The sequence below is a fragment of the Pleurodeles waltl genome, chromosome 4_1, assembly GCF_031143425.1.
Source record: "Pleurodeles waltl isolate 20211129_DDA chromosome 4_1, aPleWal1.hap1.20221129, whole genome shotgun sequence".
In the NCBI taxonomy this organism is placed as follows: domain Eukaryota; kingdom Metazoa; phylum Chordata; class Amphibia; order Caudata; family Salamandridae; genus Pleurodeles; species Pleurodeles waltl.
Window position 1 is genome coordinate 53,839,716 of NC_090442.1, and position 27,535 is coordinate 53,867,250.

The window sequence follows — 27,535 nt, forward strand, 5'->3', positions numbered from 1 at the left end:
TGGGATTTCCTTTTAGAAAGAATCGCTGGTTAAAGTGTAGTGCACAAAAAACCCAACTCCTCGATTACACTATTAGATCACATCCTTTAACTGCCCCACCCACCCTGTGTGAGTCTCACCCACTTCCCGCCTGCTCCCTCTAGTCTGAGAGTTGTATCTCCACAAAAAACACACAGTGGGGCTCAATGAGCTGCTCATGTCTGACATGGACACCTAAGCAGTGCTGGATTCACAACCTGAAAGCCTGCAAAGGAAAGTGTGCCCGGCAGAAGATAAGCTGCCTGGCAACTCAGAACCTTCTTCTAAGAGAAGTAAGACATGTCACAATGGAGTCTAAGCCTACCTGTCTTATGCCAGGACCTTAGAGCTGCAGGCAGGAGCACAAAGGTAAAAACATATATTGAGTCCTAACACACTCACTGCGGTGGTTGGTCTCTGTGGCGCAATTGGTTAGCGCGTTCAGCTGTTAACCGAAAGGTTGGTGGTTCAAGCCCACCCAGGGACGTATGCTTTTGCCTACATCAAGTCCTGAATTAAAACACAGCTGTCTGGCTTTGCTCTTAGAGCTCTCGCTTTGCCTGCGTGACATGCTCTATCTCAACATTTCTATCTTCTCTCATCTCTTCACCTCTAGTCATTTCCACCAATAGGACTGGAAACGGGCCACCAAGCCTTCTACTTTAACCACAGGCGTACTGAGGGCCAATAAAAGGCACAGAAGCATTTCTTGATCCGGGGCTGAGAACTGCATGCACAGGGACCTCGTGGCGCAACGGTAGCGCGTCTGACTCCAGATCAGAAGGTTGCGTGTTCAAATCACGTCGGGGTCACTCTTTGACATTTTTTTCCCCACCAAGTCTATATCTCTGACTTCTAAAGCAAAGCCAAAAGAAGGGCGCTTTGCATTGGCCGGGAATCGAACCCGGGCCTCCCGCGTGGCAGGCGAGAATTCTACCACTGAACCACCAATGCTTCACTTACATAGGCTGAGCAGAGAGCCCTGCCGTAGACAGTAGTGATGAGGCCCATGCATTCGCATGGGACACCTATGAACAAAGTTTGCATGGAAAGCCTTGGACTGCCAAACGTTCACATGCTGATGGCAGGAATCAGATGCAGGAGACTGAAACTATGAATGTTTCTGCTTTTGCTAAGGACAGTGGTTTGGGGCCAGTGTTGTGCTTGACAGAGCACGACATCAGCCTGCTCTCTGGCTGCTCCCGGGAGAAGTGGCTTACAGAAAGCACCCTCCAGACCACCAGCAATCTTGTGTTTCACAACATGCCACTGTCACTGGACTTTCCTTCTGGGACAGCCTAGTCACTGACCTGGCCAGATTCCCTGTCCTCCCCAAAATCCTGGGGAGAAACGGGCAGAGTTCTGCGCCCTGCGCCCTCTTTCGCGTCCCTAACGCGCTCCCAACGTGCCCTACAGCCCTGGTCGGGCACAGCCCTGGTCGGGCTCATACCACTGGGGCCTCTGCCGAGGAAGAGCCCCGGAAGCCTAGGGCCAGGCCTATTGCACAGGCATCTTAGACCAGGCCATTCCGGGATTGCTGTGTTTCACGTCCTGCCCTTCAACACTCCTGGGAGGGCTTTCCCTGAGAACCCTCATGTCTCTGCCCTCCCAGGAGGCTGTGGTTCTATGCAAAATAGGGGGTGCACCACGGGCCGTCCCCTTTCCTCTCTCTTGCCAATATCTTTCACCAAAGCTGAGCCCTGCAGGTAAATGTATCTATCTGGCTGAGGGGCCAGGGAGGGCCTTTGCCTGCAGTCTTACAAGCCAGAGTGCAGAGAAGGCAGCAGCTCTGGGACCGGGACTCTGCTCAAAGACATATCTAACATGCCACAGTGGAGCTGAGATGGGCAAGACACGTGTCTCACAGGCTGGCAGCACACCAAGACAGTGGCAGGAAACTATGCTAACAAGGAAAGAGAAAAGTCACGTGTCTCGTGGCCTTCCCACCATTAGACAGTAGTCTGCGCAAGAAAACATCCAACAGTGACAGGACAACCAAGCAAATGACAAACGCCGTGCTGAATAAAGTCATCTTACATGACATTTCGTACAAAGGCCCAGATCATGGGGATGATCGCGCAGCAGAAGCAGCAAGTATCAGAGCCACCGAACCTGGGGTGAGTTACACGAGGAGAAAGGGCGACATGGGGACAGGGGCTATGGGCTCAGGGAACAGCTACCACAATGCAACCTCGGGTGTGGGGATGCCACTCATTGCGGGTACTGCCCTGGGATTTCCTTTTAGAAAGAATCGCTGGTTAAAGTGTAGTGCACAAAAAACCCAACTCCTCGATTACACTATTAGATAACATCCTTTAACTGCCCCACCCACCCTGTGTGAGTCTCACCCACTTCCCGCCTGCTCCCTCTAGTCTGAGAGTTGTATCTCCACAAAAAACACACCGTGGGGCTCAATGAGCTGCTCATGTCTGACATGGACACCTAAGCAGTGCTGGATTCACAACCTGAAAGCCTGCAAAGGAAAGTGTGCCCGGCAGAAGATAAGCTGCCTGGCAACTCAGAACCTTCTTCTAAGAGAAGTAAGACATGTCACAATGGAGTCTAAGCCTACCTGTCTTATGCCAGGACCTTAGAGCTGCAGGCAGGAGCACAAAGGTAAAAACATATATTGAGTCCCAACACGCTCACTGCGGTGGTTGGTCTCTGTGGCGCAATCGGTTAGCGCGTTCGGCTGTTAACCGAAAGGTTGGTGGTTCAAGCCCACCCAGGGACGTATGCTTTTTGCCTACATCAAGTCCTGAATTAAAACACAGCTGTCTGGCTTTGCTCTTAGAGCTCTCGCTTTGCCTGCGTGACATGCTCTATCTCAACATTTCTATCTTCTCTCATCTCTTCACCTCTAGTCATTTCCACCAATAGGACTGGAAACGGGCCACCAAGCCTTCTACTTTAACCACAGGCGTACTGAGGGCCAATAAAAGGCACAGAAGCATTTCTTGATCCGGGGCTGAGAACTGCATGCACAGGGACCTCGTGGCGCAACGGTAGCGCGTCTGACTCCAGATCAGAAGGTTGCGTGTTCAAATCACGTCGGGGTCACTCTTTGACATTTTTTCCCCACCAAGTCTATATCTCTGTCTTCTAAAGCAAAGCCAAAAGAAGGGCGCTTTGCATTGGCCGGGAATCGAACCGGGCCTCCCGCGTGGCAGGCGAGAATTCTACCACTGAACCACCAATGCTTCACTTACATAGGCTGAGCAGAGAGCCCTGCCGTAGACAGTAGTGATGAGGCCCATGCATTCGCATGGGACACCTATGAACAAAGTTTGCATGGAAAGCCTTGGACTGCCAAACGTTCACATGCTGATGGCAGGAATCAGATGCAGGAGACTGAAACTATGAATGTTTCTGGTTTTGCTAAGGACAGTGGTTTGGGGCCAGTGTTGTGCTTGACAGAGCACGACATCAGCCTGCTCTCTGGCTGCTCCCGGGAGAAGTGGCTGACAGAAAGCACCCTCCAGACCACCAGCAATCTTGTGTTTCACAACATGCCACTGTCACTGGACTTTCCTTATGGGAAAGCCTAGTCACTGACCTGGCCAGATTCCATGTCCTCCCCAAAATCCTGGGGAGAAACGGGCAGAGTTCTGCGCCCTGCGCCCTCTTTCGCGTCCCTAACGCGCTCCCAACGCGCCCTACAACCCTGGTCGGGCACAGCCCTGGTCGGGCTCATACCACTGGGGCCTCTGCCGAGGAAGAGCCCCGGAAGCCTAGGGCCAGGCCTATTGCACAGGCATCTTAGACCAGGCCATTCCGGGATTGCTGTGTTTCACGTCCTGCCCTTCAACACTCCTGGGAGGGCTTTCCCTGAGAACCCTCATGTCTCTGCCCTCCCAGGAGGCTGTGGTTCTATGCAAAATAGGGGGTGCACCACGGGCCGTCCCCTTTCCTCTCTATCGCCAATATCTTTCACCAAAGCTGAGCCCTGCAGGTAAATGTATCTATCTGGCTGAGGGGCCAGGGAGGGCCTTTGCCTGCAGTCTTACAAGCCAGAGTGCAGAGAAGGTAGCAGCTCTGGGACAGGGACTCTGCTCAAAGACATATCTAACATGCCACAGTGGAGCTGAGATGGGCAAGACACGTGTCTCACAGGCTGGCAGCACACCAAGACAGTGGCAGGAAACTATGCTAACAAGGAAAGAGAAAAGTCACGTGTCTCGTGGCCTTCCCACCATTAGACAGTAGTCTGCGCAAGAAAACATCCAACAGTGACAGGACAACCAAGCAAATGACAAACGCCGTGCTGAATAAAGTCATCTTACATGACATTTCGTACAAAGGCCCAGATCATGGGGATGATCGCGCAGCAGGAGCAGCAAGTATCAGAGCCACCGAACCTGGGGTGAGTTACACGAGGAGAAAGGGCGACATGGGGACAGGGGCTAGGGGCTCAGGGAACAGCTACCACAATGCAACCTCGGGTGTGGGGATGCCACTCATTGCGGGTACTGCCCTGGGATTTCCTTTTGGAAAGAATCGCTGGTTAAAGTGTAGTGCACAAAAAACCCAACTCCTCGATTACACTATTAGATAACATCCTTTAACTGCCCCACCCACCCTGTGTGAGTCTCACCCACTTCCCGCCTGCTCCCTCTAGTCTGAGAGTTGTATCTCCACAAAAAACACACAGTGGGGCTCAATGAGCTGCTCATGTCTGACATGGACACCTAAGCAGTGCTGGATTCACAACCTGAAAGCCTGCAAAGGAAAGTGTGCCCGGCAGAAGATAAGCTGCCTGGCAACTCAGAACCTTCTTCTAAGAGAAGTAAGACATGTCACAATGGAGTCTAAGCCTACCTGTCTTATGCCAGGACCTTAGAGCTGCAGGCAGGAGCACAAAGGTAAAAACATATATTGAGTCCCAACACGCTCACTGCGGTGGTTGGTCTCTGTGGCGCAATCGGTTAGCGCGTTCGGCTGTTAACCGAAAGGTTGGTGGTTCAAGCCCACCCAGGGACGTATGCTTTTGCCTACATCAAGTCCTGAATTAAAACACAGCTGTCTGGCTTTGCTCTTAGAGCTCTCGCTTTGCCTGCGTGACATGCTCTATCTCAACATTTCTATCTTCTCTCATCTCTTCACCTCTAGTCATTTCCACCAATAGGACTGGAAACGGGACACCAAGCCTTCTACTTTAACCACAGGCGTACTGAGGGCCAATAAAAGGCACAGAAGCATTTCTTGATCCGGGGCTGAGAACTGCATGCACAGGGACCTCGTGGCGCAACGGTAGCGCGTCTGACTCCAGATCAGAAGGTTGCGTGTTCAAATCACGTCGGGGTCACTCTTTGACATTTTTTTCCCCCCCAAGTCTATATCTCTGACTTCTAAAGCAAAGCCAAAAGAAGGGCGCTTTGCATTGGCCGGGAATCGAACCCGGGCCTCCCGCGTGGCAGGCGAGAATTCTACCACTGAACCACCAATGCTTCACTTACATAGGCTGAGCAGAGAGCCCTGCCGTAGACAGTAGTGATGAGGCCCATGAATTCGCATGGGACACCTATGAACAAAGTTTGCATGGCAAGCCTTGGACTGCCAAACGTTCACATGCTGATGGGAGGAATCAGATGCAGGAGACTGAAACTATGAATGTTTCTGCTTTTGCTAAGGACAGTGGTTTGGGGCCAGTGTTGTGCTTGACAGAGCACGATATCAGCCTGCTCTCTGGCTGCTCCCGGGAGAAGTGGCTGACAGAAAGCACCCTCCAGACCACCAGCAATCTTGTGTTTCACAACATGCCACTGTCACTGGACTTTCCTTCTGGGACAGCCTAGTCACTGACCTGGCCAGATTCCCTGTCCTCCCCAAAATCCTGGGGAGAAACGGGCAGAGTTCTGCGCCCTGCGCCCTCTTTCGCGTCCCTAACGCGCTCCCAACGCGCCCTACAGCCCTGGTCGGGCACAGCCCTGGTCGGGCTCATACCACTGGGGCCTCTGCCGAGGAAGAGCCCCGGAAGCCTAGGGCCAGGCCTATTGCACAGGCATCTTAGACCAGGCCATTCCGGGATTGCTGTGTTTCACGTCCTGCCCTTCAACACTCCTGGGAGGGCTTTCCCTGAGAACCCTCATGTCTCTGCCCTCCCAGGAGGCTGTGGTTCTATGCAAAATAGGGGGTGCACCACGGGCCGTCCCCTTTCCTCTCTCTTGCCAATATCTTTCACCACAGCTGAGCCCTGCAGGTAAATGTATCTATCTGGCTGAGGGGCCAGGGAGGGCCTTTGCCTGCAGTCTTACAAGCCAGAGTGCAGAGAAGGCAGCAGCTCTGGGACCGGGACTCTGCTCAAAGACATATCTAACATGCCACAGTGGAGCTGAGATGGGCAAGACACGTGTCTCACAGGCTGGCAGCACACCAAGACAGTGGCAGGAAACTATGCTAACAAGGAAAGAGAAAAGTCACGTGTCTCGTGGCCTTCCCACCATTAGACAGTAGTCTGCGCAAGAAAACATCCAACAGTGACAGGACAACCAAGCAAATGACAAACGCCGTGCTGAATAAAGTCATCTTACATGACATTTCGTACAAAGGCCCAGATCATGGGGATGATCGCGCAGCAGAAGCAGCAAGTATCAGAGCCACCGAACCTGGGGTGAGTTACACGAGGAGAAAGGGCGACATGGGGACAGGGGCTATGGGCTCAGGGAACAGCTACCACAATGCAACCTCGGGTGTGGGGATGCCACTCATTGCGGGTACTGCCCTGGGATTTCCTTTTAGAAAGAATCGCTGGTTAAAGTGTAGTGCACAAAAAACCCAACTCCTCGATTACACTATTAGATAACATCCTTTAACTGCCCCACCCACCCTGTGTGAGTCTCACCCACTTCCCGCCTGCTCCCTCTAGTCTGAGAGTTGTATCTCCACAAAAAACACACAGTGGGGCTCAATGAGCTGCTCATGTCTGACATGGACACCTAAGCAGTGCTGGATTCACAACCTGAAAGCCTGCAAAGGAAAGTGTGCCCGGCAGAAGATAAGCTGCCTGGCAACTCAGAACCTTCTTCTAAGAGAAGTAAGACATGTCACAATGGAGTCTAAGCCTACCTGTCTTATGCCAGGACCTTAGAGCTGCAGGCAGGAGCACAAAGGTAAAAACATATATTGAGTCCTAACACACTCACTGCGGTGGTTGGTCTCTGTGGCGCAATTGGTTAGCGCGTTCAGCTGTTAACCGAAAGGTTGGTGGTTCAAGCCCACCCAGGGACGTATGCTTTTGCCTACATCAAGTCCTGAATTAAAACACAGCTGTCTGGCTTTGCTCTTAGAGCTCTCGCTTTGCCTGCGTGACATGCTCTATCTCAACATTTCTATCTTCTCTCATCTCTTCACCTCTAGTCATTTCCACCAATAGGACTGGAAACGGGCCACCAAGCCTTCTACTTTAACCACAGGCGTACTGAGGGCCAATAAAAGGCACAGAAGCATTTCTTGATCCGGGGCTGAGAACTGCATGCACAGGGACCTCGTGGCGCAACGGTAGCGCGTCTGACTCCAGATCAGAAGGTTGCGTGTTCAAATCACGTCGGGGTCACTCTTTGACATTTTTTTCCCCACCAAGTCTATATCTCTGACTTCTAAAGCAAAGCCAAAAGAAGGGCGCTTTGCATTGGCCGGGAATCGAACCCGGGCCTCCCGCGTGGCAGGCGAGAATTCTACCACTGAACCACCAATGCTTCACTTACATAGGCTGAGCAGAGAGCCCTGCCGTAGACAGTAGTGATGAGGCCCATGCATTCGCATGGGACACCTATGAACAAAGTTTGCATGGAAAGCCTTGGACTGCCAAACGTTCACATGCTGATGGCAGGAATCAGATGCAGGAGACTGAAACTATGAATGTTTCTGCTTTTGCTAAGGACAGTGGTTTGGGGCCAGTGTTGTGCTTGACAGAGCACGATATCAGCCTGCTCTCTGGCTGCTCCCGGGAGAAGTGGCTGACAGAAAGCACCCTCCAGACCACCAGCAATCTTGTGTTTCACAACATGCCACTGTCACTGGACTTTCCTTCTGGGACAGCCTAGTCACTGACCTGGCCAGATTCCCTGTCCTCCCCAAAATCCTGGGGAGAAACGGGCAGAGTTCTGCGCCCTGCGCCCTCTTTCGCGTCCCTAACGCGCTCCCAACGCGCCCTACAGCCCTGGTCGGGCACAGCCCTGGTCGGGCTCATACCACTGGGGCCTCTGCCGAGGAAGAGCCCCGGAAGCCTAGGGCCAGGCCTATTGCACAGGCATCTTAGACCAGGCCATTCCGGGATTGCTGTGTTTCACGTCCTGCCCTTCAACACTCCTGGGAGGGCTTTCCCTGAGAACCCTCATGTCTCTGCCCTCCCAGGAGGCTGTGGTTCTATGCAAAATAGGGGGTGCACCACGGGCCGTCCCCTTTCCTCTCTCTTGCCAATATCTTTCACCACAGCTGAGCCCTGCAGGTAAATGTATCTATCTGGCTGAGGGGCCAGGGAGGGCCTTTGCCTGCAGTCTTACAAGCCAGAGTGCAGAGAAGGCAGCAGCTCTGGGACCGGGACTCTGCTCAAAGACATATCTAACATGCCACAGTGGAGCTGAGATGGGCAAGACACGTGTCTCACAGGCTGGCAGCACACCAAGACAGTGGCAGGAAACTATGCTAACAAGGAAAGAGAAAAGTCACGTGTCTCGTGGCCTTCCCACCATTAGACAGTAGTCTGCGCAAGAAAACATCCAACAGTGACAGGACAACCAAGCAAATGACAAACGCCGTGCTGAATAAAGTCATCTTACATGACATTTCGTACAAAGGCCCAGATCATGGGGATGATCGCGCAGCAGAAGCAGCAAGTATCAGAGCCACCGAACCTGGGGTGAGTTACACGAGGAGAAAGGGCGACATGGGGACAGGGGCTATGGGCTCAGGGAACAGCTACCACAATGCAACCTCGGGTGTGGGGATGCCACTCATTGCGGGTACTGCCCTGGGATTTCCTTTTAGAAAGAATCGCTGGTTAAAGTGTAGTGCACAAAAAACCCAACTCCTCGATTACACTATTAGATAACATCCTTTAACTGCCCCACCCACCCTGTGTGAGTCTCACCCACTTCCCGCCTGCTCCCTCTAGTCTGAGAGTTGTATCTCCACAAAAAACACACAGTGGGGCTCAATGAGCTGCTCATGTCTGACATGGACACCTAAGCAGTGCTGGATTCACAACCTGAAAGCCTGCAAAGGAAAGTGTGCCCGGCAGAAGATAAGCTGCCTGGCAACTCAGAACCTTCTTCTAAGAGAAGTAAGACATGTCACAATGGAGTCTAAGCCTACCTGTCTTATGCCAGGACCTTAGAGCTGCAGGCAGGAGCACAAAGGTAAAAACATATATTGAGTCCTAACACACTCACTGCGGTGGTTGGTCTCTGTGGCGCAATTGGTTAGCGCGTTCAGCTGTTAACCGAAAGGTTGGTGGTTCAAGCCCACCCAGGGACGTATGCTTTTGCCTACATCAAGTCCTGAATTAAAACACAGCTGTCTGGCTTTGCTCTTAGAGCTCTCGCTTTGCCTGCGTGACATGCTCTATCTCAACATTTCTATCTTCTCTCATCTCTTCACCTCTAGTCATTTCCACCAATAGGACTGGAAACGGGCCACCAAGCCTTCTACTTTAACCACAGGCGTACTGAGGGCCAATAAAAGGCACAGAAGCATTTCTTGATCCGGGGCTGAGAACTGCATGCACAGGGACCTCGTGGCGCAACGGTAGCGCGTCTGACTCCAGATCAGAAGGTTGCGTGTTCAAATCACGTCGGGGTCACTCTTTGACATTTTTTTCCCCACCAAGTCTATATCTCTGACTTCTAAAGCAAAGCCAAAAGAAGGGCGCTTTGCATTGGCCGGGAATCGAACCCGGGCCTCCCGCGTGGCAGGCGAGAATTCTACCACTGAACCACCAATGCTTCACTTACATAGGCTGAGCAGAGAGCCCTGCCGTAGACAGTAGTGATGAGGCCCATGCATTCGCATGGGACACCTATGAACAAAGTTTGCATGGAAAGCCTTGGACTGCCAAACGTTCACATGCTGATGGCAGGAATCAGATGCAGGAGACTGAAACTATGAATGTTTCTGCTTTTGCTAAGGACAGTGGTTTGGGGCCAGTGTTGTGCTTGACAGAGCACGACATCAGCCTGCTCTCTGGCTGCTCCCGGGAGAAGTGGCTTACAGAAAGCACCCTCCAGACCACCAGCAATCTTGTGTTTCACAACATGCCACTGTCACTGGACTTTCCTTCTGGGACAGCCTAGTCACTGACCTGGCCAGATTCCCTGTCCTCCCCAAAATCCTGGGGAGAAACGGGCAGAGTTCTGCGCCCTGCGCCCTCTTTCGCGTCCCTAACGCGCTCCCAACGTGCCCTACAGCCCTGGTCGGGCACAGCCCTGGTCGGGCTCATACCACTGGGGCCTCTGCCGAGGAAGAGCCCCGGAAGCCTAGGGCCAGGCCTATTGCACAGGCATCTTAGACCAGGCCATTCCGGGATTGCTGTGTTTCACGTCCTGCCCTTCAACACTCCTGGGAGGGCTTTCCCTGAGAACCCTCATGTCTCTGCCCTCCCAGGAGGCTGTGGTTCTATGCAAAATAGGGGGTGCACCACGGGCCGTCCCCTTTCCTCTCTCTTGCCAATATCTTTCACCAAAGCTGAGCCCTGCAGGTAAATGTATCTATCTGGCTGAGGGGCCAGGGAGGGCCTTTGCCTGCAGTCTTACAAGCCAGAGTGCAGAGAAGGCAGCAGCTCTGGGACCGGGACTCTGCTCAAAGACATATCTAACATGCCACAGTGGAGCTGAGATGGGCAAGACACGTGTCTCACAGGCTGGCAGCACACCAAGACAGTGGCAGGAAACTATGCTAACAAGGAAAGAGAAAAGTCACGTGTCTCGTGGCCTTCCCACCATTAGACAGTAGTCTGCGCAAGAAAACATCCAACAGTGACAGGACAACCAAGCAAATGACAAACGCCGTGCTGAATAAAGTCATCTTACATGACATTTCGTACAAAGGCCCAGATCATGGGGATGATCGCGCAGCAGAAGCAGCAAGTATCAGAGCCACCGAACCTGGGGTGAGTTACACGAGGAGAAAGGGCGACATGGGGACAGGGGCTATGGGCTCAGGGAACAGCTACCACAATGCAACCTCGGGTGTGGGGATGCCACTCATTGCGGGTACTGCCCTGGGATTTCCTTTTAGAAAGAATCGCTGGTTAAAGTGTAGTGCACAAAAAACCCAACTCCTCGATTACACTATTAGATAACATCCTTTAACTGCCCCACCCACCCTGTGTGAGTCTCACCCACTTCCCGCCTGCTCCCTCTAGTCTGAGAGTTGTATCTCCACAAAAAACACACCGTGGGGCTCAATGAGCTGCTCATGTCTGACATGGACACCTAAGCAGTGCTGGATTCACAACCTGAAAGCCTGCAAAGGAAAGTGTGCCCGGCAGAAGATAAGCTGCCTGGCAACTCAGAACCTTCTTCTAAGAGAAGTAAGACATGTCACAATGGAGTCTAAGCCTACCTGTCTTATGCCAGGACCTTAGAGCTGCAGGCAGGAGCACAAAGGTAAAAACATATATTGAGTCCCAACACGCTCACTGCGGTGGTTGGTCTCTGTGGCGCAATCGGTTAGCGCGTTCGGCTGTTAACCGAAAGGTTGGTGGTTCAAGCCCACCCAGGGACGTATGCTTTTTGCCTACATCAAGTCCTGAATTAAAACACAGCTGTCTGGCTTTGCTCTTAGAGCTCTCGCTTTGCCTGCGTGACATGCTCTATCTCAACATTTCTATCTTCTCTCATCTCTTCACCTCTAGTCATTTCCACCAATAGGACTGGAAACGGGCCACCAAGCCTTCTACTTTAACCACAGGCGTACTGAGGGCCAATAAAAGGCACAGAAGCATTTCTTGATCCGGGGCTGAGAACTGCATGCACAGGGACCTCGTGGCGCAACGGTAGCGCGTCTGACTCCAGATCAGAAGGTTGCGTGTTCAAATCACGTCGGGGTCACTCTTTGACATTTTTTCCCCACCAAGTCTATATCTCTGTCTTCTAAAGCAAAGCCAAAAGAAGGGCGCTTTGCATTGGCCGGGAATCGAACCGGGCCTCCCGCGTGGCAGGCGAGAATTCTACCACTGAACCACCAATGCTTCACTTACATAGGCTGAGCAGAGAGCCCTGCCGTAGACAGTAGTGATGAGGCCCATGCATTCGCATGGGACACCTATGAACAAAGTTTGCATGGAAAGCCTTGGACTGCCAAACGTTCACATGCTGATGGCAGGAATCAGATGCAGGAGACTGAAACTATGAATGTTTCTGGTTTTGCTAAGGACAGTGGTTTGGGGCCAGTGTTGTGCTTGACAGAGCACGACATCAGCCTGCTCTCTGGCTGCTCCCGGGAGAAGTGGCTGACAGAAAGCACCCTCCAGACCACCAGCAATCTTGTGTTTCACAACATGCCACTGTCACTGGACTTTCCTTATGGGAAAGCCTAGTCACTGACCTGGCCAGATTCCATGTCCTCCCCAAAATCCTGGGGAGAAACGGGCAGAGTTCTGCGCCCTGCGCCCTCTTTCGCGTCCCTAACGCGCTCCCAACGCGCCCTACAACCCTGGTCGGGCACAGCCCTGGTCGGGCTCATACCACTGGGGCCTCTGCCGAGGAAGAGCCCCGGAAGCCTAGGGCCAGGCCTATTGCACAGGCATCTTAGACCAGGCCATTCCGGGATTGCTGTGTTTCACGTCCTGCCCTTCAACACTCCTGGGAGGGCTTTCCCTGAGAACCCTCATGTCTCTGCCCTCCCAGGAGGCTGTGGTTCTATGCAAAATAGGGGGTGCACCACGGGCCGTCCCCTTTCCTCTCTATCGCCAATATCTTTCACCAAAGCTGAGCCCTGCAGGTAAATGTATCTATCTGGCTGAGGGGCCAGGGAGGGCCTTTGCCTGCAGTCTTACAAGCCAGAGTGCAGAGAAGGTAGCAGCTCTGGGACAGGGACTCTGCTCAAAGACATATCTAACATGCCACAGTGGAGCTGAGATGGGCAAGACACGTGTCTCACAGGCTGGCAGCACACCAAGACAGTGGCAGGAAACTATGCTAACAAGGAAAGAGAAAAGTCACGTGTCTCGTGGCCTTCCCACCATTAGACAGTAGTCTGCGCAAGAAAACATCCAACAGTGACAGGACAACCAAGCAAATGACAAACGCCGTGCTGAATAAAGTCATCTTACATGACATTTCGTACAAAGGCCCAGATCATGGGGATGATCGCGCAGCAGGAGCAGCAAGTATCAGAGCCACCGAACCTGGGGTGAGTTACACGAGGAGAAAGGGCGACATGGGGACAGGGGCTAGGGGCTCAGGGAACAGCTACCACAATGCAACCTCGGGTGTGGGGATGCCACTCATTGCGGGTACTGCCCTGGGATTTCCTTTTGGAAAGAATCGCTGGTTAAAGTGTAGTGCACAAAAAACCCAACTCCTCGATTACACTATTAGATAACATCCTTTAACTGCCCCACCCACCCTGTGTGAGTCTCACCCACTTCCCGCCTGCTCCCTCTAGTCTGAGAGTTGTATCTCCACAAAAAACACACAGTGGGGCTCAATGAGCTGCTCATGTCTGACATGGACACCTAAGCAGTGCTGGATTCACAACCTGAAAGCCTGCAAAGGAAAGTGTGCCCGGCAGAAGATAAGCTGCCTGGCAACTCAGAACCTTCTTCTAAGAGAAGTAAGACATGTCACAATGGAGTCTAAGCCTACCTGTCTTATGCCAGGACCTTAGAGCTGCAGGCAGGAGCACAAAGGTAAAAACATATATTGAGTCCCAACACGCTCACTGCGGTGGTTGGTCTCTGTGGCGCAATCGGTTAGCGCGTTCGGCTGTTAACCGAAAGGTTGGTGGTTCAAGCCCACCCAGGGACGTATGCTTTTGCCTACATCAAGTCCTGAATTAAAACACAGCTGTCTGGCTTTGCTCTTAGAGCTCTCGCTTTGCCTGCGTGACATGCTCTATCTCAACATTTCTATCTTCTCTCATCTCTTCACCTCTAGTCATTTCCACCAATAGGACTGGAAACGGGACACCAAGCCTTCTACTTTAACCACAGGCGTACTGAGGGCCAATAAAAGGCACAGAAGCATTTCTTGATCCGGGGCTGAGAACTGCATGCACAGGGACCTCGTGGCGCAACGGTAGCGCGTCTGACTCCAGATCAGAAGGTTGCGTGTTCAAATCACGTCGGGGTCACTCTTTGACATTTTTTTCCCCCCCAAGTCTATATCTCTGACTTCTAAAGCAAAGCCAAAAGAAGGGCGCTTTGCATTGGCCGGGAATCGAACCCGGGCCTCCCGCGTGGCAGGCGAGAATTCTACCACTGAACCACCAATGCTTCACTTACATAGGCTGAGCAGAGAGCCCTGCCGTAGACAGTAGTGATGAGGCCCATGAATTCGCATGGGACACCTATGAACAAAGTTTGCATGGCAAGCCTTGGACTGCCAAACGTTCACATGCTGATGGGAGGAATCAGATGCAGGAGACTGAAACTATGAATGTTTCTGCTTTTGCTAAGGACAGTGGTTTGGGGCCAGTGTTGTGCTTGACAGAGCACGATATCAGCCTGCTCTCTGGCTGCTCCCGGGAGAAGTGGCTGACAGAAAGCACCCTCCAGACCACCAGCAATCTTGTGTTTCACAACATGCCACTGTCACTGGACTTTCCTTCTGGGACAGCCTAGTCACTGACCTGGCCAGATTCCCTGTCCTCCCCAAAATCCTGGGGAGAAACGGGCAGAGTTCTGCGCCCTGCGCCCTCTTTCGCGTTCCTAACGCGCTCCCAACGCGCCCTACAGCCCTGGTCGGGCACAGCCCTGGTCGGGCTCATACCACTGGGGCCTCTGCCGAGGAAGAGCCCCGGAAGCCTAGGGCCAGGCCTATTGCACAGGCATCTTAGACCAGGCCATTCCGGGATTGCTGTGTTTCACGTCCTGCCCTTCAACACTCCTGGGAGGGCTTTCCCTGAGAACCCTCATGTCTCTGCCCTCCCAGGAGGCTGTGGTTCTATGCAAAATAGGGGGTGCACCACGGGCCGTCCCCTTTCCTCTCTCTTGCCAATATCTTTCACCACAGCTGAGCCCTGCAGGTAAATGTATCTATCTGGCTGAGGGGCCAGGGAGGGCCTTTGCCTGCAGTCTTACAAGCCAGAGTGCAGAGAAGGCAGCAGCTCTGGGACCGGGACTCTGCTCAAAGACATATCTAACATGCCACAGTGGAGCTGAGATGGGCAAGACACGTGTCTCACAGGCTGGCAGCACACCAAGACAGTGGCAGGAAACTATGCTAACAAGGAAAGAGAAAAGTCACGTGTCTCGTGGCCTTCCCACCATTAGACAGTAGTCTGCGCAAGAAAACATCCAACAGTGACAGGACAACCAAGCAAATGACAAACGCCGTGCTGAATAAAGTCATCTTACATGACATTTCGTACAAAGGCCCAGATCATGGGGATGATCGCGCAGCAGAAGCAGCAAGTATCAGAGCCACCGAACCTGGGGTGAGTTACACGAGGAGAAAGGGCGACATGGGGACAGGGGCTATGGGCTCAGGGAACAGCTACCACAATGCAATCTCGGGTGTGGGGATGCCACTCATTGCGGGTACTGCCCTGGGATTTCCTTTTAGAAAGAATCGCTGGTTAAAGTGTAGTGCACAAAAAACCCAACTCCTCGATTACACTATTAGATAACATCCTTTAACTGCCCCACCCACCCTGTGTGAGTCTCACCCACTTCCTGCCTGCTCCCTCTAGTCTGAGAGTTGTATCTCCACAAAATACACACCGTGGGGCTCAATGAGCTGCTCATGTCTGACATGGACACCTAAGCAGTGCTGGATTCACAACCTGAAAGCCTGCAAAGGAAAGTGTGCCCGGCAGAAGATAAGCTGCCTGGCAACTCAGAACCTTCTTCTAAGAGAAGTAAGACATGTCACAATGGAGTCTAAGCCTACCTGTCTTATGCCAGGACCTTAGAGCTGCAGGCAGGAGCACAAAGGTAAAAACATATATTGAGTCCCAACACGCTCACTGCGGTGGTTGGTCTCTGTGGCGCAATCGGTTAGCGCGTTCGGCTGTTAACCGAAAGGTTGGTGGTTCAAGCCCACCCAGGGACGTATGCTTTTTGCCTACATCAAGTCCTGAATTAAAACACAGCTGTCTGGCTTTGCTCTTAGAGCTCTCGCTTTGCCTGCGTGACATGCTCTATCTCAACATTTCTATCTTCTCTCATCTCTTCACCTCTAGTCATTTCCACCAATAGGACTGGAAACGGGACACCAAGCCTTCTACTTTAACCACAGGCGTACTGAGGGCCAATAAAAGGCACAAAAGCATTTCTTGATCCGGGGCTGAGAACTGCATGCACAGGGACCTCGTGGCGCAACGGTAGCGCGTCTGACTCCAGATCAGAAGGTTGCGTGTTCAAATCACGTCGGGGTCACTCTTTGACATTTTTTTCCCAACCAAGTCTATATCTCTGACTTCTAAAGCAAAGCCAAAAGAAGGGCGCTTTGCATTGGCCGGGAATCAAACCCGGGCCTCCCGCGTGGCAGGCGAGAATTCTACCACTGAACCACCAATGCTTCACTTACATAGGCTGAGCAGAGAGCCCTGCCGTAGACAGTAGTGATGAGGCCCATGCATTCGCATGGGACACCTATGAACAAAGTTTGCATGGAAAGCCTTGGACTGCCAAACGTTCACATGCTGATGGCAGGAATCAGATGCAGGAGACTGAAACTATGAATGTTTCTGCTTTTGCTAAGGACAGTGGTTTGGGGCCAGTGTTGTGCTTGACAGAGCACGACATCAGCCTGCTCTCTGGCTGCTCCCGGGAGAAGTGGCTGACAGAAAGCACCCTCCAGACCACCAGCAATCTTGTGTTTCACAACATGCCACTGTCACTGGACTTTCCTTCTGGGACAGCCTAGTCACTGACCTGGCCAGATTCCCTGTCCTCCCCAAAATCCTGGGGAGAAACGGGCAGAGTTCTGCGCCCTGCGCCCTCTTTCGCATCCCTAACGCGCTCCCAACGTGCCCTACAGCCCTGGTCGGGCACAGCCCTGGTCGGGCTCATACCACTGGGGCCTCTGCCGAGGAAGAGCCCCGGAAGCCTAGGGCCAGGCCTATTGCACAGGCATCTTAGACCAGGCCATTCCGGGATTGCTGTGTTTCACGTCCTGCCCTTCAACACTCCTGGGAGGGCTTTCCCTGAGAACCCTCATGTCTCTGCCCTCCCAGGAGGCTGTGGTTCTATGCAAAATAGGGGGTGCACCACGGGCCGTCCCCTTTCCTCTCTCTCGCCAATATCTTTCACCAAAGCTGAGCCCTGCAGGTAAATGTATCTATCTGGCTGAGGGGCCAGGGAGGGCCTTTGCCTGCAGTCTTACAAGCCAGAGTGCAGAGAAGGCAGCAGCTCTGGGACCGGGACTCTGCTCAAAGACATATCTAACATGCCACAGTGGAGCTGAGATGGGCAAGACACGTGTCTCACAGGCTGGCAGCACACCAAGACAGTGGCAGGAAACTATGCTAACAAGGAAAGAGAAAAGTCACGTGTCTCGTGGCCTTCCCACCATTAGACAGTAGTCTGCGCAAGAAAACATCCAACAGTGACAGGACAACCAAGCAAATGACAAACGCCGTGCTGAATAAAGTCATCTTACATGACATTTCGTACAAAGGCCCAGATCATGGGGATGATCGCGCAGCAGAAGCAGCAAGTATCAGAGCCACCGAACCTGGGGTGAGTTACACGAGGAGAAAGGGCGACATGGGGACAGGGGCTATGGGCTCAGGGAACAGCTACCACAATGCAACCTCGGGTGTGGGGATGCCACTCATTGCGGGTACTGCCCTGGGATTTCCTTTTAGAAAGAATCGCTGGTTAAAGTGTAGTGCACAAAAAACCCAACTCCTCGATTACACTATTAGATAACATCCTTTAACTGCCCCACCCACCCTGTGTGAGTCTCACCCACTTCCCGCCTGCTCCCTCTAGTCTGAGAGTTGTATCTCCACAAAAAACACACCGTGGGGCTCAATGAGCTGCTCATGTCTGACATGGACACCTAAGCAGTGCTGGATTCACAACCTGAAAGCCTGCAAAGGAAAGTGTGCCCGGCAGAAGATAAGCTGCCTGGCAACTCAGAACCTTCTTCTAAGAGAAGTAAGACATGTCACAATGGAGTCTAAGCCTACCTGTCTTATGCCAGGACCTTAGAGCTGCAGGCAGGAGCACAAAGGTAAAAACATATATTGAGTCCCAACACGCTCACTGCGGTGGTTGGTCTCTGTGGCGCAATCGGTTAGCGTGTTCGGCTGTTAACCGAAAGGTTGGTGGTTCAAGCCCACCCAGGGACGTATGCTTTTGCCTACATCAAGTCCTGAATTAAAACACAGCTGTCTGGCTTTGCTCTTAGAGCTCTCGCTTTGCCTGCGTGACATGCTCTATCTCAACATTTCTATCTTCTCTCATCTCTTCACCTCTAGTCATTTCCACCAATAGGACTGGAAACGGGACACCAAGCCTTCTACTTTAACCACAGGCGTACTGAGGGCCAATAAAAGGCACAGAAGCATTTCTTGATCCGGGGCTGAGAACTGCATGCACAGGGACCTCGTGGCGCAACGGTAGCGCGTCTGACTCCAGATCAGAAGGTTGCGTGTTCAAATCACGTCGGGGTCACTCTTTGACATTTTTTTCCCCACCAAGTCTATATCTCTGACTTCTAAAGCAAAGCCAAAAGAAGGGCGCTTTGCATTGGCCGGGAATCGAACTCGGGCCTCCCGCGTGGCAGGCGAGAATTCTACCACTGAACCACCAATGCTTCACTTACATAGGCTGAGCAGAGAGCCCTGCTGTAGACAGTAGTGATGAGGCCCATGCATTCGCATGGGACACCTATGAACAAAGTTTGCATGGAAAGCCTTGGACTGCCAAACGTTCACATGCTGATGGCAGGAATCAGATGCAGGAGACTGAAACTATGAATGTTTCTGCTTTTGCTAAGGACAGTGGTTTGGGGCCAGTGTTGTGCTTGACAGAGCACGACATCAGCCTGCTCTCTGGCTGCTCCCGGGAGAAGTGGCTGACAGAAAGCAACCTCCAGACCACCAGCAATCTTGTGTTTCACAACATGCCACTGTCACTGGACTTTCCTTCTGGGAAAGCCTAGTCACTGACCTGGCCAGATTCCCTGTCCTCCCCAAAATCCTGGGGAGAAACGGGCAGAGTTCTGCGCCCTGCGCCCTCTTTCAAGTCCCTAACGCGCTCCCAACGCGCCCTACAGCCCTGGTCGGGCACAGCCCTGGTCGGGCTCATACCACTGAGGCCTCTGCCGAGGAAGAGCCCCGGAAGCCTAGGGCCAGGCCTATTGCACAGGCATCTTAGACCAGGCCATTCCGGGATTGCTGTGTTTCACGTCCTGCCCTTCAACACTCCTGGGAGGGCTTTCCCTGAGAACCCTCATGTCTCTGCCCTCCCAGGAGGCTGTGGTTCTATGCAAAATAGGGGGTGCACCACGGGCCGTCCCCTTTCCTCTCTCTCGCCAATATCTTTCACCAAAGCTGAGCCCTGCAGGTAAATGTATCTATCTGGCTGAGGGGCCAGGGAGGGCCTTTGCCTGCAGTCTTACAAGCCAGAGTGCAGAGAAGGCAGCAGCTCTGGGACCGGGACTCTGCTCAAAGACATATCTAACATGCCACAGTGGAGCTGAGATGGGCAAGACACGTGTCTCACAGGCTGGCAGCACACCAAGACAGTGGCAGGAAACTATGCTAACAAGGAAAGAGAAAAGTCACGTGTCTCGTGGCCTTCCCACCATTAGACAGTAGTCTGCGCAAGAAAACATCCAACAGTGACAGGACAACCAAGCAAATGACAAACGCCGTGCTGAATAAAGTCATCTTACATGACATTTCGTACAAAGGCCCAGATCATGGGGATGATCGCGCAGCAGAAGCAGCAAGTATCAGAGCCACCGAACCTGGGGTGAGTTACACGAGGAGAAAGGGCGACATGGGGACAGGGGCTATGGGCTCAGGGAACAGCTACCACAATGCAACCTCGGGTGTGGGGATGCCACTCATTGCGGGTACTGCCCTGGGATTTCCTTTTAGAAAGAATCGCTGGTTAAAGTGTAGTGCACAAAAAACCCAACTCCTCGATTACACTATTAGATAACATCCTTTAACTGCCCCACCCACCCTGTGTGAGTCTCACCCACTTCCCGCCTGCTCCCTCTAGTCTGAGAGTTGTATCTCCACAAAAAACACACAGTGGGGCTCAATGAGCTGCTCATGTCTGACATGGACACCTAAGCAGTGCTGGATTCACAACCTGAAAGCCTGCAAAGGAAAGTGTGCCCGGCAGAAGATAAGCTGCCTGGCAACTCAGAACCTTCTTCTAAGAGAAGTAAGACATGTCACAATGGAGTCTAAGCCTACCTGTCTTATGCCAGGACCTTAGAGCTGCAGGCAGGAGCACAAAGGTAAAAACATATATTGAGTCCTAACACACTCACTGCGGTGGTTGGTCTCTGTGGCGCAATTGGTTAGCGCGTTCAGCTGTTAACCGAAAGGTTGGTGGTTCAAGCCCACCCAGGGACGTATGCTTTTGCCTACATCAAGTCCTGAATTAAAACACAGCTGTCTGGCTTTGCTCTTAGAGCTCTCGCTTTGCCTGCGTGACATGCTCTATCTCAACATTTCTATCTTCTCTCATCTCTTCACCTCTAGTCATTTCCACCAATAGGACTGGAAACGGGCCACCAAGCCTTCTACTTTAACCACAGGCGTACTGAGGGCCAATAAAAGGCACAGAAGCATTTCTTGATCCGGGGCTGAGAACTGCATGCACAGGGACCTCGTGGCGCAACGGTAGCGCGTCTGACTCCAGATCAGAAGGTTGCGTGTTCAAATCACGTCGGGGTCACTCTTTGACATTTTTTTCCCCACCAAGTCTATATCTCTGACTTCTAAAGCAAAGCCAAAAGAAGGGCGCTTTGCATTGGCCGGGAATCGAACCCGGGCCTCCCGCGTGGCAGGCGAGAATTCTACCACTGAACCACCAATGCTTCACTTACATAGGCTGAGCAGAGAGCCCTGCCGTAGACAGTAGTGATGAGGCCCATGCATTCGCATGGGACACCTATGAACAAAGTTTGCATGGAAAGCCTTGGACTGCCAAACGTTCACATGCTGATGGCAGGAATCCGATGCAGGAGACTGAAACTATGAATGTTTCTGCTTTTGCTAAGGACAGTGGTTTGGGGCCAGTGTTGTGCTTGACAGAGCACGACATCAGCCTGCTCTCTGGCTGCTCCCGGGAGAAGTGGCTGACAGAAAGCACCCTCCAGACCACCAGCAATCTTGTGTTTCACAACATGCCACTGTCACTGGACTTTCCTTCTGGGACAGCCTAGTCACTGACCTGGCCAGATTCCCTGTCCTCCCCAAAATCCTGGGGAGAAACGGGCAGAGTTCTGCGCCCTGCGCCCTCTTTCGCGTCCCTAACGCGCTCCCAACGTGCCCTACAGCCCTGGTCGGGCACAGCCCTGGTCGGGCTCATACCACTGGGGCCTCTGCCGAGGAAGAGCCCCGGAAGCCTAGGGCCAGGCCTATTGCACAGGCATCTTAGACCAGGCCATTCCGGGATTGCTGTGTTTCACGTCCTGCCCTTCAACACTCCTGGGAGGGCTTTCCCTGAGAACCCTCATGTCTCTGCCCTCCCAGGAGGCTGTGGTTCTATGCAAAATAGGGGGTGCACCACGGGCCGTCCCCTTTCCTCTCTCTCGCCAATATCTTTCACCAAAGCTGAGCCCTGCAGGTAAATGTATCTATCTGGCTGAGGGGCCAGGGAGGGCCTTTGCCTGCAGTCTTACAAGCCAGAGTGCAGAGAAGGCAGCAGCTCTGGGACCGGGACTCTGCTCAAAGACATATCTAACATGCCACAGTGGAGCTGAGATGGGCAAGACACGTGTCTCACAGGCTGGCAGCACACCAAGACAGTGGCAGGAAACTATGCTAACAAGGAAAGAGAAAAGTCACGTGTCTCGTGGCCTTCCCACCATTAGACAGTAGTCTGCGCAAGAAAACATCCAACAGTGACAGGACAACCAAGCAAATGACAAACGCCGTGCTGAATAAAGTCATCTTACATGACATTTCGTACAAAGGCCCAGATCATGGGGATGATCGCGCAGCAGAAGCAGCAAGTATCAGAGCCACCGAACCTGGGGTGAGTTACACGAGGAGAAAGGGCGACATGGGGACAGGGGCTATGGGCTCAGGGAACAGCTACCACAATGCAACCTCGGGTGTGGGGATGCCACTCATTGCGGGTACTGCCCTGGGATTTCCTTTTAGAAAGAATCGCTGGTTAAAGTGTAGTGCACAAAAAACCCAACTCCTCGATTACACTATTAGATAACATCCTTTAACTGCCCCACCCACCCTGTGTGAGTCTCACCCACTTCCCGCCTGCTCCCTCTAGTCTGAGAGTTGTATCTCCACAAAAAACACACCGTGGGGCTCAATGAGCTGCTCATGTCTGACATGGACACCTAAGCAGTGCTGGATTCACAACCTGAAAGCCTGCAAAGGAAAGTGTGCCCGGCAGAAGATAAGCTGCCTGGCAACTCAGAACCTTCTTCTAAGAGAAGTAAGACATGTCACAATGGAGTCTAAGCCTACCTGTCTTATGCCAGGACCTTAGAGCTGCAGGCAGGAGCACAAAGGTAAAAACATATATTGAGTCCCAACACACTCACTGCGGTGGTTGGTCTCTGTGGCGCAATCGGTTAGCGCGTTCGGCTGTTAACCGAAAGGTTGGTGGTTCAAGCCCACCCAGGGACGTATGCTTTTTGCCTACATCAAGTCCTGAATTAAAACACAGCTGTCTGGCTTTGCTCTTAGAGCTCTCGCTTTGCCTGCGTGACATGCTCTATCTCAACATTTCTATCTTCTCTCATCTCTTCACCTCTAGTCATTTCCACCAATAGGACTGGAAACGGGCCACCAAGCCTTCTACTTTAACCACAGGCGTACTGAGGGCCAATAAAAGGCACAGAAGCATTTCTTGATCCGGGGCTGAGAACTGCATGCACAGGGACCTCGTGGCGCAACGGTAGCGCGTCTGACTCCAGATCAGAAGGTTGCGTGTTCAAATCACGTCGGGGTCACTCTTTGACATTTTTTCCCCACCAAGTCTATATCTCTGACTTCTAAAGCAAAGCCAAAAGAAGGGCGCTTTGCATTGGCCGGGAATCGAACCGGGCCTCCAGCGTGGCAGGCGAGAATTCTACCACTGAACCACCAATGCTTCACTTACATAGGCTGAGCAGAGAGCCCTGCCGTAGACAGTAGTGATGAGGCCCATGCATTCGCATGGGACACCTATGAACAAAGTTTGCATGGAAAGCCTTGGACTGCCAAACGTTCACATGCTGATGGCAGGAATCAGATGCAGGAGACTGAAACTATGAATGTTTCTGCTTTTGCTAAGGACAGTGGTTTGGGGCCAGTGTTGTGCTTGACAGAGCACGACATCAGCCTGCTCTCTGGCTGCTCCCGGGAGAAGTGGCTGACAGAAAGCACCCTCCAGACCACCAGCAATCTTGTGTTTCACAACATGCCACTGTCACTGGACTTTCCTTCTGGGAAAGCCTAGTCACTGACCTGGCCAGATTCCATGTCCTCCCCAAAATCCTGGGGAGAAACGGGCAGAGTTCTGCGCCCTGCGCCCTCTTTCGCGTCCCTAACGCGCTCCCAACGCGCCCTACAACCCTGGTCGGGCACAGCCCTGGTCGGGCTCATACCACTGGGGCCTCTGCCGAGGAAGAGCCCCGGAAGCCTAGGGCCAGGCCTATTGCACAGGCATCTTAGACCAGGCCATTCCGGGATTGCTGTGTTTCACGTCCTGCCCTTCAACACTCCTGGGAGGGCTTTCCCTGAGAACCCTCATGTCTCTGCCCTCCCAGGAGGCTGTGGTTCTATGCAAAATAGGGGGTGCACCACGGGCCGTCCCCTTTCCTCTCTATCGCCAATATCTTTCACCAAAGCTGAGCCCTGCAGGTAAATGTATCTATCTGGCTGAGGGGCCAGGGAGGGCCTTTGCCTGCAGTCTTACAAGCCAGAGTGCAGAGAAGGTAGCAGCTCTGGGACAGGGACTCTGCTCAAAGACATATCTAACATGCCACAGTGGAGCTGAGATGGGCAAGACACGTGTCTCACAGGCTGGCAGCACACCAAGACAGTGGCAGGAAACTATGCTAACAAGGAAAGAGAAAAGTCACGTGTCTCGTGGCCTTCCCACCATTAGACAGTAGTCTGCGCAAGAAAACATCCAACAGTGACAGGACAACCAAGCAAATGACAAACGCCGTGCTGAATAAAGTCATCTTACATGACATTTCGTACAAAGGCCCAGATCATGGGGATGATCGCGCAGCAGGAGCAGCAAGTATCAGAGCCACCGAACCTGGGGTGAGTTACACGAGGAGAAAGGGCGACATGGGGACAGGGGCTAGGGGCTCAGGGAACAGCTACCACAATGCAACCTCGGGTGTGGGGATGCCACTCATTGCGGGTACTGCCCTGGGATTTCCTTTTGGAAAGAATCGCTGGTTAAAGTGTAGTGCACAAAAAACCCAACTCCTCGATTACACTATTAGATAACATCCTTTAACTGCCCCACCCACCCTGTGTGAGTCTCACCCACTTCCCGCCTGCTCCCTCTAGTCTGAGAGTTGTATCTCCACAAAAAACACACAGTGGGGCTCAATGAGCTGCTCATGTCTGACATGGACACCTAAGCAGTGCTGGATTTACAACCTGAAAGCCTGCAAAGGAAAGTGTGCCCGGCAGAAGATAAGCTGCCTGGCAACTCAGAACCTTCTTCTAAGAGAAGTAAGACATGTCACAATGGAGTCTAAGCCTACCTGTCTTATGCCAGGACCTTAGAGCTGCAGGCAGGAGCACAAAGGTAAAAACATATATTGAGTCCCAACACGCTCACTGCGGTGGTTGGTCTCTGTGGCGCAATCGGTTAGCGCGTTCGGCTGTTAACCGAAAGGTTGGTGGTTCAAGCCCACCCAGGGACGTATGCTTTTGCCTACATCAAGTCCTGAATTAAAACACAGCTGTCTGGCTTTGCTCTTAGAGCTCTCGCTTTGCCTGCGTGACATGCTCTATCTCAACATTTCTATCTTCTCTCATCTCTTCACCTCTAGTCATTTCCACCAATAGGACTGGAAACGGGACACCAAGCCTTCTACTTTAACCACAGGCGTACTGAGGGCCAATAAAAGGCACAGAAGCATTTCTTGATCCGGGGCTGAGAACTGCATGCACAGGGACCTCGTGGCGCAACGGTAGCGCGTCTGACTCCAGATCAGAAGGTTGCGTGTTCAAATCACGTCGGGGTCACTCTTTGACATTTTTTTCCCCACCAAGTCTATATCTCTGACTTCTAAAGCAAAGCCAAAAGAAGGGCGCTTTGCATTGGCCGGGAATCGAACCCGGGCCTCCCGCGTGGCAGGCGAGAATTCTACCACTGAACCACCAATGCTTCACTTACATAGGCTGAGCAGAGAGCCCTGCCGTAGACAGTAGTGATGAGGCCCATGCATTCGCATGGGACACCTATGAACAAAGTTTGCATGGCAAGCCTTGGACTGCCAAACGTTCACATGCTGATGGGAGGAATCAGATGCAGGAGACTGAAACTATGAATGTTTCTGCTTTTGCTAAGGACAGTGGTTTGGGGCCAGTGTTGTGCTTGACAGAGCACGATATCAGCCTGCTCTCTGGCTGCTCCCGGGAGAAGTGGCTGACAGAAAGCACCCTCCAGACCACCAGCAATCTTGTGTTTCACAACATGCCACTGTCACTGGACTTTCCTTCTGGGACAGCCTAGTCACTGACCTGGCCAGATTCCCTGTCCTCCCCAAAATCCTGGGGAGAAACGGGCAGAGTTCTGCGCCCTGCGCCCTCTTTCGCGTCCCTAACGCGCTCCCAACGCGCCCTACAGCCCTGGTCGGGCACAGCCCTGGTCGGGCTCATACCACTGGGGCCTCTGCCGAGGAAGAGCCACGGAAGCCTAGGGCCAGGCCTATTGCACAGGCATCTTAGACCAGGCCATTCCGGGATTGCTGTGTTTCACGTCCTGCCCTTCAACACTCCTGGGAGGGCTTTCCCTGAGAACCCTCATGTCTCTGCCCTCCCAGGAGGCTGTGGTTCTATGCAAAATAGGGGGTGCACCACGGGCCGTCCCCTTTCCTCTCTCTCGCCAATATCTTTCACCAAAGCTGAGCCCTGCAGGTAAATGTATCTATCTGGCTGAGGGGCCAGGGAGGGCCTTTGCCTGCAGTCTTACAAGCCAGAGTGCAGAGAAGGCAGCAGCTCTGGGACCGGGACTCTGCTCAAAGACATATCTAACATGCCACAGTGGAGCTGAGATGGGCAAGACACGTGTCTCACAGGCTGGCAGCACACCAAGACAGTGGCAGGAAACTATGCTAACAAGGAAAGAGAAAAGTCACGTGTCTCGTGGCCTTCCCACCATTAGACAGTAGTCTGCGCAAGAAAACATCCAACAGTGACAGGACAACCAAGCAAATGACAAACGCCGTGCTGAATAAAGTCATCTTACATGACATTTCGTACAAAGGCCCAGATCATGGGGATGATCGCGCAGCAGAAGCAGCAAGTATCAGAGCCACCGAACCTGGGGTGAGTTACACGAGGAGAAAGGGCGACATGGGGACAGGGGCTATGGGCTCAGGGAACAGCTACCACAATGCAACCTCGGGTGTGGGGATGCCACTCATTGCGGGTACTGCCCTGGGATTTCCTTTTAGAAAGAATCGCTGGTTAAAGTGTAGTGCACAAAAAACCCAACTCCTCGATTACACTATTAGATAACATCCTTTAACTGCCCCACCCACCCTGTGTGAGTCTCACCCACTTCCCGCCTGCTCCCTCTAGTCTGAGAGTTGTATCTCCACAAAAAACACACAGTGGGGCTCAATGAGCTGCTCATGTCTGACATGGACACCTAAGCAGTGCTGGATTCACAACCTGAAAGCCTGCAAAGGAAAGTGTGCCCGGCAGAAGATAAGCTGCCTGGCAACTCAGAACCTTCTTCTAAGAGAAGTAAGACATGTCACAATGGAGTCTAAGCCTACCTGTCTTATGCCAGGACCTTAGAGCTGCAGGCAGGAGCACAAAGGTAAAAACATATATTGAGTCCTAACACACTCACTGCGGTGGTTGGTCTCTGTGGCGCAATTGGTTAGCGCGTTGAGCTGTTAACCGAAAGGTTGGTGGTTCAAGCCCACCCAGGGACGTATGCTTTTGCCTACATCAAGTCCTGAATTAAAACACAGCTGTCTGGCTTTGCTCTTAGAGCTCTTGC

General features: G+C 52.7%; 26 non-coding genes across 26 annotated transcripts; 19 read left to right on the forward strand and 7 right to left on the reverse strand.

Annotated features, from left to right (window-relative positions):
* Positions 1-758: 758 nt before the first annotated feature.
* Positions 759-830, forward strand: TRNAW-CCA (transfer RNA tryptophan (anticodon CCA)). The gene has a single exon. It is a non-coding gene; the product is annotated as a tRNA-Trp (tRNA).
* Positions 831-901: 71 nt separating this feature from the next.
* TRNAG-GCC (transfer RNA glycine (anticodon GCC)) lies at positions 902-972 on the reverse strand. Its single transcript has one exon. It is a non-coding gene; the product is annotated as a tRNA-Gly (tRNA).
* A 1,706-nt stretch (positions 973-2,678) lies between these two features.
* Positions 2,679-2,752, forward strand: TRNAN-GUU (transfer RNA asparagine (anticodon GUU)). Its single transcript has one exon. It is a non-coding gene; the product is annotated as a tRNA-Asn (tRNA).
* Positions 2,753-3,006: 254 nt separating this feature from the next.
* On the forward strand, positions 3,007-3,078 carry TRNAW-CCA (transfer RNA tryptophan (anticodon CCA)). Its single transcript has one exon. It is a non-coding gene; the product is annotated as a tRNA-Trp (tRNA).
* Positions 3,079-4,924: 1,846 nt separating this feature from the next.
* Positions 4,925-4,998, forward strand: TRNAN-GUU (transfer RNA asparagine (anticodon GUU)). The gene has a single exon. It is a non-coding gene; the product is annotated as a tRNA-Asn (tRNA).
* Positions 4,999-5,251: 253 nt separating this feature from the next.
* Positions 5,252-5,323, forward strand: TRNAW-CCA (transfer RNA tryptophan (anticodon CCA)). Its single transcript has one exon. It is a non-coding gene; the product is annotated as a tRNA-Trp (tRNA).
* A 71-nt stretch (positions 5,324-5,394) lies between these two features.
* Positions 5,395-5,465, reverse strand: TRNAG-GCC (transfer RNA glycine (anticodon GCC)). The gene has a single exon. It is a non-coding gene; the product is annotated as a tRNA-Gly (tRNA).
* Positions 5,466-7,498: 2,033 nt separating this feature from the next.
* Positions 7,499-7,570, forward strand: TRNAW-CCA (transfer RNA tryptophan (anticodon CCA)). Its single transcript has one exon. It is a non-coding gene; the product is annotated as a tRNA-Trp (tRNA).
* A 71-nt stretch (positions 7,571-7,641) lies between these two features.
* On the reverse strand, positions 7,642-7,712 carry TRNAG-GCC (transfer RNA glycine (anticodon GCC)). Its single transcript has one exon. It is a non-coding gene; the product is annotated as a tRNA-Gly (tRNA).
* A 2,033-nt stretch (positions 7,713-9,745) lies between these two features.
* Positions 9,746-9,817, forward strand: TRNAW-CCA (transfer RNA tryptophan (anticodon CCA)). Its single transcript has one exon. It is a non-coding gene; the product is annotated as a tRNA-Trp (tRNA).
* Positions 9,818-9,888: 71 nt separating this feature from the next.
* On the reverse strand, positions 9,889-9,959 carry TRNAG-GCC (transfer RNA glycine (anticodon GCC)). The gene has a single exon. It is a non-coding gene; the product is annotated as a tRNA-Gly (tRNA).
* Positions 9,960-11,665: 1,706 nt separating this feature from the next.
* Positions 11,666-11,739, forward strand: TRNAN-GUU (transfer RNA asparagine (anticodon GUU)). Its single transcript has one exon. It is a non-coding gene; the product is annotated as a tRNA-Asn (tRNA).
* A 254-nt stretch (positions 11,740-11,993) lies between these two features.
* TRNAW-CCA (transfer RNA tryptophan (anticodon CCA)) lies at positions 11,994-12,065 on the forward strand. Its single transcript has one exon. It is a non-coding gene; the product is annotated as a tRNA-Trp (tRNA).
* Positions 12,066-13,911: 1,846 nt separating this feature from the next.
* On the forward strand, positions 13,912-13,985 carry TRNAN-GUU (transfer RNA asparagine (anticodon GUU)). Its single transcript has one exon. It is a non-coding gene; the product is annotated as a tRNA-Asn (tRNA).
* A 253-nt stretch (positions 13,986-14,238) lies between these two features.
* TRNAW-CCA (transfer RNA tryptophan (anticodon CCA)) lies at positions 14,239-14,310 on the forward strand. The gene has a single exon. It is a non-coding gene; the product is annotated as a tRNA-Trp (tRNA).
* Positions 14,311-14,381: 71 nt separating this feature from the next.
* On the reverse strand, positions 14,382-14,452 carry TRNAG-GCC (transfer RNA glycine (anticodon GCC)). Its single transcript has one exon. It is a non-coding gene; the product is annotated as a tRNA-Gly (tRNA).
* A 1,706-nt stretch (positions 14,453-16,158) lies between these two features.
* TRNAN-GUU (transfer RNA asparagine (anticodon GUU)) lies at positions 16,159-16,232 on the forward strand. The gene has a single exon. It is a non-coding gene; the product is annotated as a tRNA-Asn (tRNA).
* A 254-nt stretch (positions 16,233-16,486) lies between these two features.
* TRNAW-CCA (transfer RNA tryptophan (anticodon CCA)) lies at positions 16,487-16,558 on the forward strand. The gene has a single exon. It is a non-coding gene; the product is annotated as a tRNA-Trp (tRNA).
* A 2,175-nt stretch (positions 16,559-18,733) lies between these two features.
* On the forward strand, positions 18,734-18,805 carry TRNAW-CCA (transfer RNA tryptophan (anticodon CCA)). The gene has a single exon. It is a non-coding gene; the product is annotated as a tRNA-Trp (tRNA).
* Positions 18,806-20,980: 2,175 nt separating this feature from the next.
* Positions 20,981-21,052, forward strand: TRNAW-CCA (transfer RNA tryptophan (anticodon CCA)). The gene has a single exon. It is a non-coding gene; the product is annotated as a tRNA-Trp (tRNA).
* A 71-nt stretch (positions 21,053-21,123) lies between these two features.
* Positions 21,124-21,194, reverse strand: TRNAG-GCC (transfer RNA glycine (anticodon GCC)). The gene has a single exon. It is a non-coding gene; the product is annotated as a tRNA-Gly (tRNA).
* A 1,706-nt stretch (positions 21,195-22,900) lies between these two features.
* TRNAN-GUU (transfer RNA asparagine (anticodon GUU)) lies at positions 22,901-22,974 on the forward strand. Its single transcript has one exon. It is a non-coding gene; the product is annotated as a tRNA-Asn (tRNA).
* A 254-nt stretch (positions 22,975-23,228) lies between these two features.
* On the forward strand, positions 23,229-23,300 carry TRNAW-CCA (transfer RNA tryptophan (anticodon CCA)). The gene has a single exon. It is a non-coding gene; the product is annotated as a tRNA-Trp (tRNA).
* Positions 23,301-25,146: 1,846 nt separating this feature from the next.
* TRNAN-GUU (transfer RNA asparagine (anticodon GUU)) lies at positions 25,147-25,220 on the forward strand. The gene has a single exon. It is a non-coding gene; the product is annotated as a tRNA-Asn (tRNA).
* A 253-nt stretch (positions 25,221-25,473) lies between these two features.
* Positions 25,474-25,545, forward strand: TRNAW-CCA (transfer RNA tryptophan (anticodon CCA)). Its single transcript has one exon. It is a non-coding gene; the product is annotated as a tRNA-Trp (tRNA).
* A 71-nt stretch (positions 25,546-25,616) lies between these two features.
* On the reverse strand, positions 25,617-25,687 carry TRNAG-GCC (transfer RNA glycine (anticodon GCC)). Its single transcript has one exon. It is a non-coding gene; the product is annotated as a tRNA-Gly (tRNA).
* Positions 25,688-27,535: the final 1,848 nt, after the last annotated feature.